Genomic DNA, 13,118 nt, shown 5'->3' on the forward strand with positions numbered 1-13,118 from the left:
CAACAAGGACCCCTCCCGCCCTGCCACTTGCCGAAGCCCGGGCTTCAACCAGGGACCTTTAGATCTTCAGTCTAACGCTCTCCCAGCTGAGCTACTTCGGCCCTGCCCTGAGAGCTTTTGTTCGCTCACAGCAGAGCCGTGCCAGAGCGGAGGCCAAGGCGCAGGAGGTGCCTGCAGCAAGCTGTATGTTGCCTGGACATTGCCGGGCTCTGGATGTCCCTGCTGACCATTGCCCAACTTGCTCTGCTCTTGTTCTCCAGGCACGGGTTGGATGGCACCTGCTGTGTGGGTGTGGGGGGCAATGCCTGAACCAGTCCTTGTTCTGCCCGCCGTAAAACTAACACACCTACAGGTCCTCCCTCGTCCGCAGAAATCCACCAATGTCCCCACAGGTGGCTTGACATGCCTCCAGTCATTGGGAATGCCCCAGGACGGCCAACGGCAGCATCTCCAAAGAGCACTTTCCTCCCAAAGCCTCGCGAGGGAAGCTCCACGGGTGCGTGCGCACGTCCACTTGGTTGAGGTGGTCCCGAGGGTGTCTTGACACGTTCTGCGAAACGCTGATGGTGGAGGGCATCTCAGGAGTGTCGCGCACAGCCTGTCGTGATCAGAGCGGGACCCCTTGGCACGGGTCTCTCAGGACTTTGCCCAGCCACGTTGGGCAGATCTCGAGAGGTGGAGATGCCGCAACCCAACATCTCTCATGGGCTTGTTGGACAGGAGAGGCTGTGAGGACCCCACAGGATAAGGGGGTGAGGCTGGAGAGCGATTGCTGACCGCCTTTTGGAAGCCCCGCTTGGGTGCATGCAGCGCAGCACCCAAATGCCTCCGGCATCCTTTGAGGTCCCCCATGGCCCTGCCAGCCTTCTGGCTTGGCCCCAGAGAGGTGAGGGAGCGCAGGGTGGGAGGATGCCGAGCAAAGGAGAATGCCATCGGTGTGGGTCCTGGCTGCTCCCCGCAGCTGTGGGGTGGGCCGTGGCCATCTGCATGGTGTGTAGGACACGGCCATGGTGGGGCAGGCTGGAAGAAGAGAGCGCCGCTCTGCAAAACGCCAGGAGGAAGCAACAAGGACCCCTCCCGCCCTGCCACTTGCCGAAGCCCGGGCTTCAACCAGGGACCTTTAGATCTTCAGTCTAACGCTCTCCCAGCTGAGCTACTTCGGCCCTGCCCTGAGAGCTTTTGTTCCCCTCACAGCAGAGCCGTGCCAGAGCGGAGGCCAAGGTGCAGGAGGTGCCTGCAGCAAGCTGTATGTTGCCTGGACATTGCCGGGCTCTGGATGTCCCTGCTGACCATTGCCCAACTTGCTCTGCTCTTGTTCTCCAGGCACGGGTTGGATGGCACCTGCTGTGTGGGTGTGGGGGGCAATGCCTGAACCAGTCCTTGTTCTGCCTGCCGTAAAACTAACACACCTACAGGTCCTCCCTCGTCCGCAGAAATCCACCAATGTCCCCACAGGTGGCTTGACATGCCTCCAGTCATTGGGAATGCCCCAGGTCGGCCAACGGCAGCATCTCCAAAGAGCACTTTCCTCCCAAAGCCTCGCGAGGGAAGCTCCACGGGTGCGTGCGCACGTCCACTTGGTTGAGGTGGTCCCGAGGGTGTCTTGACACGTTCTGCGAAACGCTGATGGTGGAGGGCATCTCAGGAGTGTCGCGCACAGCCTGTCGTGATCAGAGCGGGACCCCTTGGCACAGGTCTCTCAGGACTTTGCCCAGCCACGTTGGGCAGATCTCGAGAGGTGGAGATGCCGCAACCCAACATCTCTCATGGGCTTGTTGGACAGGAGAGGCTGTGAGGACCCCACAGGATAAGGGGGTGAGGCTGGAGAGGGATTGCTGACCGCCTTTTGGAAGCCCCGCTTGGGTGGATGCAGCGCAGCACCCAAATGCCTCCGGCATCCTTTGAGGTCCCCCATGGCCCTGCCAGCCTTCTGGCTTGGCCCCAGAGAGGTGAGGGAGCGCAGGGTGGGAGGATGCCGAGCAAAGGAGAATGCCATCGGTGTGGGTCCTGGCTGCTCCCCCAGCTGTGGGGTGGGCCGTGGCCATCTGCATGGTGTGTAGGACATGGCCATGGTGGGGCAGGCTGGAAGAAGAGAGCGCCGCTCTGCAAAACGCCAGGAGGAAGCAACAAGGACCCCTCCCGCCCTGCCACTTGCCGAAGCCCGGGCTTCAACCAGGGACCTTTAGATCTTCAGTCTAACGCTCTCCCAGCTGAGCTACTTCGGCCCTGCCCTGAGAGCTTTTGTTCGCTCACAGCAGAGCCGTGCCAGAGCGGAGGCCAAGGCGCAGGAGGTGCCTGCAGCAAGCTGTATGTTGCCTGGACATTGCCGGGCTCTGGATGTCCCTGCTGACCATTGCCCAACTTGCTCTGCTCTTGTTCTCCAGGCACGGGTTGGATGGCACCTGCTGTGTGGGTGTGGGGGGCAATGCCTGAACCAGTCCTTGTTCTGCCCGCCGTAAAACTAACACACCTACAGGTCCTCCCTCGTCCGCAGAAATCCACCAATGTCCCCACAGGTGGCTTGACATGCCTCCAGTCATTGGGAATGCCCCAGGTCGGCCAACGGCAGCATCTCCAAAGAGCACTTTCCTCCCAAAGCCTCGCTTGGGGACTTTGCCCAGCCACGTTGGGCAGATCTCGAGAGGTGGAGATGCCGCAACCCAACATCTCTCATGGGCTTGTTGGACAGGAGAGGCTGTGAGGACCCCACAGGATAAGGGGGTGAGGCTGGAGAGCGATTGCTGACCGCCTTTTGGAAGCCCCGCTTGGGTGGATGCAGCGCAGCACCCAAATGCCTCCGGCATCCTTTGAGGTCCCCCATGGCCCTGCCAGCCTTCTGGCTTGGCCCCAGAGAGGTGAGGGAGCGCAGGGTGGGAGGATGCCGAGCAAAGGAGAATGCCATCGGTGTGGGTCCTGGCTGCTCCCCGCAGCTGTGGGGTGGGCCGTGGCCATCTGCATGGTGTGTAGGACACGGCCATGGTGGGGCAGGCTGGAAGAAGAGAGCGCCGCTCTGCAAAACGCCAGGAGGAAGCAACAAGGACCCCTCCCACCCTGCCACTTGCCGAAGCCCGGGCTTCAACCAGGGACCTTTAGATCTTCAGTCTAACGCTCTCCCAGCTGAGCTACTTCGGCCCTGCCCTGAGAGCTTTTGTTCGCTCACAGCAGAGCCGTGCCAGAGCGGAGGCCAAGGCGCAGGAGGTGCCTGCAGCAAGCTGTATGTTGCCTGGACATTGCCGGGCTCTGGATGTCCCTGCTGACCATTGCCCAACTTGCTCTGCTCTTGTTCTCCAGGCACGGGTTGGATGGCACCTGCTGTGTGGGTGTGGGGGGCAATGCCTGAACCAGTCCTTGTTCTGCCCGCCGTAAAACTAACACACCTACAGGTCCTCCCTCGTCCGCAGAAATCCACCAATGTCCCCACAGGTGGCTTGACATGCCTCCAGTCATTGGGAATGCCCCAGGTCGGCCAACGGCAGCATCTCCAAAGAGCACTTTCCTCCCAAAGCCTCGCGTGGGGACTTTGCCCAGCCACGCTGGGCAGATCTCGAGAGGTGGAGATGCCACAACCCAACATCTCTCATGGGCTTGTTGGACAGGAGAGGCTGTGAGGACCCCACAGGATAAGGGGGTGAGGCTGGAGAGCGATTGCTGACCGCCTTTTGGAAGCCCCGCTTGGGTGGATGCAGCGCAGCACCCAAATGCCTCCGGCATCCTTTGAGGTCCCCCATGGCCCTGCCAGCCTTCTGGCTTGGCCCCAGAGAGGTGAGGGAGCGCAGGGTGGGAGGATGCCGAGCAAAGGAGAATGCCATCGGTGTGGGTCCTGGCTGCTCCCCGCAGCTGTGGGGTGGGCCGTGGCCATCTGCATGGTGTGTAGGACATGGCCATGGTGGGGCAGGCTGGAAGAAGAGAGCGCCGCTCTGCAAAATGCCAGGAGGAAGCAACAAGGACCCCTCCCGCCCTGCCACTTGCCGAAGCCCGGGCTTCAACCAGGGACCTTTAGATCTTCAGTCTAACGCTCTCCCAGCTGAGCTACTTCGGCCCTGCCCTGAGAGCTTTTGTTCGCTCACAGCAGAGCCGTGCCAGAGCGGAGGCCAAGGCGCAGGAGGTGCCTGCAGCAAGCTGTATGTTGCCTGGACATTGCCGGGCTCTGGATGTCCCTGCTGACCATTGCCCAACTTGCTCTGCTCTTGTTCTCCAGGCACGGGTTGGATGGCACCTGCTGTGTGGGTGTGGGGGGCAATGCCTGAACCAGTCCTTGTTCTGCCCGCCGTAAAACTAACACACCTACAGGTCCTCCCTCGTCCGCAGAAATCCACCAATGTCCCCACAGGTGGCTTGACATGCCTCCAGTCATTGGGAATGCCCCAGGACGGCCAACGGCAGCATCTCCAAAGAGCACTTTCCTCCCAAAGCCTCGCGAGGGAAGCTCCACGGGTGCGTGCGCACGTCCACTTGGTTGAGGTGGTCCCGAGGGTGTCTTGACACGTTCTGCGAAACGCTGATGGTGGAGGGCATCTCAGGAGTGTCGCGCACAGCCTGTCGTGATCAGAGCGGGACCCCTTGGCACGGGTCTCTCAGGACTTTGCCCAGCCACGTTGGGCAGATCTCGAGAGGTGGAGATGCCGCAACCCAGCATCTCTCATGGGCTTGTTGGACAGGAGAGGCTGTGAGGACCCCACAGGATAAGGGGGTGAGGCTGGAGAGCGATTGCTGACCGCCTTTTGGAAGCCCCGCTTGGGTGGATGCAGCGCAGCACCCAAATGCCTCCGGCATCCTTTGAGGTCCCCCATGGCCCTGCCAGCCTTCTGGCTTGGCTCCAGAGAGGTGAGGGAGCGCAGGGTGGGAGGATGCCGAGCAAAGGAGAATGCCATCGGTGTGGGTCCTGGCTGCTCCCCGCAGCTGTGGGGTGGGCCGTGGCCATCTGCATGGTATGTAGGACACGGCCATGGTGGGGCAGGCTGGAAGAAGAGAGCGCCGCTCTGCAAAACGCCAGGAGGAAGCAACAAGGACCCCTCCCGCCCTGCCACTTGCCGAAGCCCGGGCTTCAACCAGGGACCTTTAGATCTTCAGTCTAACGCTCTCCCAGCTGAGCTACTTCGGCCCTGCCCTGAGAGCTTTTGTTCGCTCACAGCAGAGCCGTGCCAGAGCGCAGGCCAAGGCGCAGGAGGTGCCTGCAGCAAGCTGTATGTTGCCTGGACATTGCCGGGCTCTGGATGTCCCTGCTGACCATTGCCCAACTTGCTCTGCTCTTGTTCTCCAGGCACGGGTTGGATGGCACCTGCTGTGTGGGTGTGGGGGGCAATGCCTGAACCAGTCCTTGTTCTGCCCGCCGTAAAACTAACACACCTACAGGTCCTCCCTCGTCCGCAGAAATCCACCAATGTCCCCACAGGTGGCTTGACATGCCTCCAGTCATTGGGAATGCCCCAGGACGGCCAACGGCAGCATCTCCAAAGAGCACTTTCCTCCCAAAGCCTCGCGAGGGAAGCTCCACGGGTGCGTGCGCACGTCCACTTGGTTGAGGTGGTCCCGAGGGTGTCTTGACACGTTCTGCGAAACGCTGATGGTGGAGGGCATCTCAGGAGTGTCGCGCACAGCCTGTCGTGATCAGAGCGGGACCCCTTGGCACGGGTCTCTCAGGACTTTGCCCAGCCACGTTGGGCAGATCTCGAGAGGTGGAGATGCCGCAACCCAACATCTCTCATGGGCTTGTTGGACAGGAGAGGCTGTGAGGACCCCACAGGATAAGGGGGTGAGGCTGGAGAGGGATTGCTGACCGCCTTTTGGAAGCCCCGCTTGGGTGGATGCAGCGCAGCACCCAAATGCCTCCGGCATCCTTTGAGGTCCCCCATGGCCCTGCCAGCCTTCTGGCTTGGCCCCAGAGAGGTGAGGGAGCGCAGGGTGGGAGGATGTCGAGCAAAGGAGAATGCCATCGGTGTGGGTCCTGGCTGCTCCCCGCAGCTGTGGGGTGGGCCGTGGCCATCTGCATGGTGTGTAGGACACGGCCATGGTGGGGCAGGCTGGAAGAAGAGAGCGCCGCTCTGCAAAACGCCAGGAGGAAGCAACAAGGACCCCTCCCGCCCTGCCACTTGCCGAAGCCCGGGCTTCAACCAGGGACCTTTAGATCTTCAGTCTAACGCTCTCCCAGCTGAGCTACTTCGGCCCTGCCCTGAGAGCTTTTGTTCGCTCACAGCAGAGCCGTGCCAGAGCGCAGGCCAAGGCGCAGGAGGTGCCTGCAGCAAGCTGTATGTTGCCTGGACATTGCCGGGCTCTGGATGTCCCTGCTGACCATTGCCCAACTTGCTCTGCTCTTGTTCTCCAGGCACGGGTTGGATGGCACCTGCTGTGTGGGTGTGGGGGGCAATGCCTGAACCAGTCCTTGTTCTGCCCGCCGTAAAACTAACACACCTACAGGTCCTCCCTCGTCCGCAGAAATCCACCAATGTCCCCACAGGTGGCTTGACATGCCTCCAGTCATTGGGAATGCCCCAGGTCGGCCAACGGCAGCATCTCCAAAGAGCACTTTCCTCCCAAAGCCTCGCGTGGGGACTTTGCCCAGCCACGTTGGGCAGATCTCGAGAGGTGGAGATGCCGCAACCCAACATCTCTCATGGGCTTGTTGGACAGGAGAGGCTGTGAGGACCCCACAGGATAAGGGGGTGAGGCTGGAGAGCGATTGCTGACCGCCTTTTGGAAGCCCCGCTTGGGTGGATGCAGCGCAGCACCCAAATGCCTCCGGCATCCTTTGAGGTCCCCCATGGCCCTGCCAGCCTTCTGGCTTGGCCCCAGAGAGGTGAGGGAGCGCAGGGTGGGAGGATGCCGAGCAAAGGAGAACGCCATCGGTGTGGGTCCTGGCTGCTCCCCGCAGCTGTGGGGTGGGCCGTGGCCATCTGCATGGTGTGTAGGACACGGCCATGGTGGGGCAGGCTGGAAGAAGAGAGCGCCGCTCTGCAAAACGCCAGGAGGAAGCAACAAGGACCCCTCCCGCCCTGCCACTTGCCGAAGCCCGGGCTTCAACCAGGGACCTTTAGATCTTCAGTCTAACGCTCTCCCAGCTGAGCTACTTCGGCCCTGCCCTGAGAGCTTTTGTTCGCTCACAGCAGAGCCGTGCCAGAGCGGAGGCCAAGGCGCAGGAGGTGCCTGCAGCAAGCTGTATGTTGCCTGGACATTGCCGGGCTCTGGATGTCCCTGCTGACCATTGCCCAACTTGCTCTGCTCTTGTTCTCCAGGCACGGGTTGGATGGCACCTGCTGTGTGGGTGTGGGGGGCAATGCCTGAACCAGTCCTTGTTCTGCCCGCCGTAAAACTAACACACCTACAGGTCCTCCCTCGTCCGCAGAAATCCACCAATGTCCCCACAGGTGGCTTGACATGCCTCCAGTCATTGGGAATGCCCCAGGTCGGCCAAGGGCAGCATCTCCAAAGAGCACTTTCCTCCCAAAGCCTCGCGTGGGGACTTTGCCCAGCCACGTTGGGCAGATCTCGAGAGGTGGAGATGCTGCAACCCAACATCTCTCATGGGCTTGTTGGACAGGAGAGGCTGTGAGGACCCCACAGGATAAGGGGGTGAGGCTGGAGAGCGATTGCTGACCGCCTTTTGGAAGCCCCGCTTGGGTGGATGCAGCGCAGCACCCAAATGCCTCCGGCATCCTTTGAGGTCCCCCATGGCCCTGCCAGCCTTCTGGCTTGGCCCCAGAGAGGTGAGGGAGCGCAGGGTGGGAGGATGCCGAGCAAAGGAGAATGCCATCGGTGTGGGTCCTGGCTGCTCCCCGCAGCTGTGGGGTGGGCCGTGGCCATCTGCATGGTATGTAGGACACGGCCATGGTGGGGCAGGCTGGAAGAAGAGAGCGCCGCTCTGCAAAACGCCAGGAGGAAGCAACAAGGACCCCTCCCGCCCTGCCACTTGCCAAAGCCCGGGCTTCAACCAGGGACCTTTAGATCTTCAGTCTAACGCTCTCCCAGCTGAGCTACTTCGGCCCTGCCCTGAGAGCTTTTGTTCGCTCACAGCAGAGCCGTGCCAGAGCGGAGGCCAAGGCGCAGGAGGTGCCTGCAGCAAGCTGTATGTTGCCTGGACATTGCCGGGCTCTGGATGTCTCTGCTGACCATTGCCCAACTTGCTCTGCTCTTGTTCTCCAGGCACGGGTTGGATGGCACCTGCTGTGTGGGTGTGGGGGGCAATGCCTGAACCAGTCCTTGTTCTGCCCGCCGTAAAACTAACACACCTACAGGTCCTCCCTTGTCCGCAGAAATCCACCAATGTCCCCACAGGTGGCTTGACATGCCTCCAGTCATTGGGAATGCCCCAGGTCGGCCAACGGCAGCATCTCCAAAGAGCACTTTCCTCCCAAAGCCTCGCGAGGGAAGCTCCACGGGTGCGTGCGCACGTCCACTTGGTTGAGGTGGTCCCGAGGGTGTCTTGACACGTTCTGCCAAACGCTGATGGTGGAGGGCATCTCAGGAGTGTCGCGCACAGCCTGTCGTGATCAGAGCGGGACCCCTTGGCACGGGTCTCTCAGGACTTTGCCCAGCCACGTTGGGCAGATCTCGAGAGGTGGAGATGCCGCAACCCAACATCTCTCATGGGCTTGTTGGACAGGAGAGGCTGTGAGGACCCCACAGGATAAGGGGGTGAGGCTGGAGAGCGATTGCTGACCGCCTTTTGGAAGCCCCGCTTGGGTGGATGCAGCGCAGCACCCAAATGCCTCCGGCATCCTTTGAGGTCCCCCATGGCCCTGCCAGCCTTCTGGCTTGGCCCCAGAGAGGTGAGGGAGCGCAGGGTGGGAGGATGCCGAGCAAAGGAGAATGCCATCGGTGTGGGTCCTGGCTGCTCCCCGCAGCTGTGGGGTGGGCCGTGGCCATCTGCATGGTGTGTAGGACACGGCCATGGTGGGGCAGGCTGGAAGAAGAGAGCGCCGCTCTGCAAAACGCCAGGAGGAAGCAACAAGGACCCCTCCCGCCCTGCCACTTGCCGAAGCCCGGGCTTCAACCAGGGACCTTTAGATCTTCAGTCTAACGCTCTCCCAGCTGAGCTACTTCGGCCCTGCCCTGAGAGCTTTTGTTCGCTCACAGCAGAGCCGTGCCAGAGCGGAGGCCAAGGCGCAGGAGGTGCCTGCAGCAAGCTGTATGTTGCCTGGACATTGCCGGGCTCTGGATGTCCCTGCTGACCATTGCCCAACTTGCTCTGCTCTTGTTCTCCAGGCACGGGTTGGATGGCACCTGCTGTGTGGGTGTGGGGGGCAATGCCTGAACCAGTCCTTGTTCTGCCCGCCGTAAAACTAACACACCTACAGGTCCTCCCTCGTCCGCAGAAATCCACCAATGTCCCCACAGGTGGCTTGACATGCCTCCAGTCATTGGGAATGCCCCAGGTCGGCCAACGGCAGCATCTCCAAAGAGCACTTTCCTCCCAAAGCCTCGCGAGGGAAGCTCCACGGGTGCGTGCGCACGTCCACTTGGTTGAGGTGGTCCCGAGGGTGTCTTGACACGTTCTGCCAAACGCTGATGGTGGAGGGCATCTCAGGAGTGTCGCGCACAGACTGTCGTGATCAGAGCGGGACCCCTTGGCACGGGTCTCTCAGGACTTTGCCCAGCCACGTTGGGCAGATCTCGAGAGGTGGAGATGCCGCAACCCAACATCTCTCATGGGCTTGTTGGACAGGAGAGGCTGTGAGGACCCCACAGGATAAGGGGGTGAGGCTGGAGAGTGATTGCTGACCGCCTTTTGGAAGCCCCGCTTGGGTGGATGCAGCGCAGCACCCAAATGCCTCCGGCATCCTTTGAGGTCCCCCATGGCCCTGCCAGCCTTCTGGCTTGGCCCCAGAGAGGTGAGGGAGCGCAGGGTGGGAGGATGCCGAGCAAAGGAGAATGCCATCGGTGTGGGTCCTGGCTGCTCCCCGCAGCTGTGGGGTGGGCCGTGGCCATCTGCATGGTGTGTAGGACACGGCCATGGTGGGGCAGGCTGGAAGAAGAGAGCGCCGCTCTGCAAAACGCCAGGAGGAAGCAACAAGGACCCCTCCCGCCCTGCCACTTGCCGAAGCCCGGGCTTCAACCAGGGACCTTTAGATCTTCAGTCTAACGCTCTCCCAGCTGAGCTACTTCGGCCCTGCCCTGAGAGCTTTTGTTCGCTCACAGCAGAGCCGTGCCAGAGCGCAGGCCAAGGCGCAGGAGGTGCCTGCAGCAAGCTGTATGTTGCCTGGACATTGCCGGGCTCTGGATGTCCCTGCTGACCATTGCCCAACTTGCTCTGCTCTTGTTCTCCAGGCACGGGTTGGATGGCACCTGCTGTGTGGGTGTGGGGGGCAATGCCTGAACCAGTCCTTGTTCTGCCCGCCGTAAAACTAACACACCTACAGGTCCTCCCTCGTCCGCAGAAATCCACCAATGTCCCCACAGGTGGCTTGACATGCCTCCAGTCATTGGGAATGCCCCAGGACGGCCAACGGCAGCATCTCCAAAGAGCACTTTCCTCCCAAAGCCTCGCGAGGGAAGCTCCACGGGTGCGTGCACACGTCCACTTGGTTGAGGTGGTCCCGAGGGTGTCTTGACACGTTCTGCCAAACGCTGATGGTGGAGGGCATCTCAGGAGTGTCGCGCACAGCCTGTCGTGATCAGAGCGGGACCCCTTGGCACGGGTCTCTCAGGACTTTGCCCAGCCACGTTGGGCAGATCTCGAGAGGTGGAGATGCCGCAACCCAACATCTCTCATGGGCTTGTTGGACAGGAGAGGCTGTGAGGACCCCACAGGATAAGGGGGTGAGGCTGGAGAGCGATTGCTGACCACCTTTTGGAAGCCCCGCTTGGGTGGATGCAGCGCAGCACCCAAATGCCTCCGGCATCCTTTGAGGTCCCCCATGGCCCTGCCAGCCTTCTGGCTTGGCCCCAGAGAGGTGAGGGAGCGCAGGGTGGGAGGATGCCGAGCAAAGGAGAATGCCATCAGTGTGGGTCCTGGCTGCTCCCCGCAGCTGTGGGGTGGGCCGTGGCCATCTGCATGGTGTGTAGGACACGGCCATGGTGGGGCAGGCTGGAAGAAGAGAGCGCCGCTCTGCAAAACGCCAGGAGGAAGCAACAAGGACCCCTCCCGCCCTGCCACTTGCCGAAGCCTGGGCTTCAACCAGGGACCTTTAGATCTTCAGTCTAACGCTCTCCCAGCTGAGCTACTTCGGCCCTGCCCTGAGAGCTTTTGTTCGCTCACAGCAGAGCCGTGCCAGAGCGGAGGCCAAGGTGCAGGAGGTGCCTGCAGCAAGCTGTATGTTGCCTGGACATTGCCGGGCTCTGGATGTCCCTGCTGACCATTGCCCAACTTGCTCTGCTCTTGTTCTCCAGGCACGGGTTGGATGGCACCTGCTGTGTGGGTGTGGGGGGCAATGCCTGAACCAGTCCTTGTTCTGCCCGCCGTAAAACTAACACACCTACAGGTCCTCCCTCGTCCGCAGAAATCCACCAATGTCCCCACAGGTGGCTTGACATGCCTCCAGTCATTGGGAATGCCCCAGGACGGCCAACGGCAGCATCTCCAAAGAGCACTTTCCTCCCAAAGCCTCGCGAGGGAAGCTCCACGGGTGCGTGCGCACGTCCACTTGGTTGAGGTGGTCCAAGCCTCGCGAGGGAAGCTCCACGGGTGCGTGCGCACGTCCACTTGGTTGAGGTGGTCCCGAGGGTGTCTTGACACGTTCTGCCAAACGGTGATGGTGGAGGGCATCTCAGGAGTGTCGCGCACAGCCTGTCGTGATCAGAGCGGGACCCCTTGGCACGGGTCTCTCAGGACTTTGCCCAGCCACGTTGGGCAGATCTCGAGAGGTGGAGATGCCGCAACCCAACATCTCTCATGGGCTTGTTGGACAGGAGAGGCTGTGAGGACCCCACAGGATAAGGGGGTGAGGCTGGAGAGCGATTGCTGACCACCTTTTGAAGCCCCGCTTGGGTGGATGCAGCGCAGCACCCAAATGCCTCCGGCATCCTTTGAGGTCCCCCATGGCCCTGCCAGCCTTCTGGCTTGGCCCCAGAGAGGTGAGGGAGCGCAGGGTGGGAGGATGCCGAGCAAAGGAGAATGCCATCGGTGTGGGTCCTGGCTGCTCCCCGCAGCTGTGGGGTGGGCCGTGGCCATCTGCATGGTGTGTAGGACACGGCCATGGTGGGGCAGGCTGGAAGAAGAGAGCGCCGCTCTGCAAAACGCCAGGAGGAAGCAACAAGGACCCCTCCCGCCCTGCCACTTGCCGAAGCCCGGGCTTCAACCAGGGACCTTTAGATCTTCAGTCTAACGCTCTCCCAGCTGAGCTACTTCGGCCCTGCCCTGAGAGCTTTTGTTCCCCTCACAGCAGAGCCGTGCCAGAGCAGAGGCCAAGGCGCAGGAGGTGCCTGCAGCAAGCTGTATGTTGCCTGGACATTGCCGGGCTCTGGATGTCCCTGCTGACCATTGCCCAACTTGCTCTGCTCTTGTTCTCCAGGCACGGGTTGGATGGCACCTGCTGTGTGGGTGTGGGGGGCAATGCCTGAACCAGTCCTTGTTCTGCCCGCCGTAAAACTAACACACCTACAGGTCCTCCCTCGTCCGCAGAAATCCACCAATGTCCCCACAGGTGGCTTGACATGCCTCCAGTCATTGGGAATGCCCCAGGTCGGCCAACGGCAGCATCTCCAAAGAGCACTTTCCTCCCAAAGCCTCGCGTGGGGACTTTGCCCAGCCACGTTGGGCAGATCTCGAGAGGTGGAGATGCCGCAACCCAACATCTCTCATGGGCTTGTTGGACAGGAGAGGCTGTGAGGACCCCACAGGATAAGGGGGTGAGGCTGGAGAGCGATTGCTGACCGCCTTTTGGAAGCCCCGCTTGGGTGGATGCAGCGCAGCACCCAAATGCCTCCGGCATCCTTTGAGGTCCCCCATGGCCCTGCCAGCCTTCTGGCTTGGCCCCAGAGAGGTGAGGGAGCGCAGGGTGGGAGGATGCCGAGCAAAGGAGAATGCCATCGGTGTGGGTCCTGGCTGCTCCCCGCAGCTGTGGGGTGGGCCGTGGCCATCTGCATGGTGTGTAGGACACGGCCATGGTGGGGCAGGCTGGAAGAAGAGAGCGCCGCTCTGCAAAACGCCAGGAGGAAGCAACAAGGACCCCTCCCGCCCTGCCACT

At 61.5% G+C, this 13,118-nt stretch overlaps 1 non-coding gene across 1 annotated transcript; it reads right to left on the reverse strand.

Annotated features, from left to right (window-relative positions):
* Positions 1–11,090: 11,090 nt before the first annotated feature.
* TRNAF-GAA (transfer RNA phenylalanine (anticodon GAA)) lies at positions 11,091–11,163 on the reverse strand. The gene has a single exon. It is a non-coding gene; the product is annotated as a tRNA-Phe (tRNA).
* Between the last annotated feature and the right edge of the window lie 1,955 nt (positions 11,164–13,118).

Source organism: Rhea pennata, chromosome 24, assembly GCF_028389875.1.
Source record: "Rhea pennata isolate bPtePen1 chromosome 24, bPtePen1.pri, whole genome shotgun sequence".
NCBI lineage: Eukaryota > Metazoa > Chordata > Aves > Rheiformes > Rheidae > Rhea > Rhea pennata.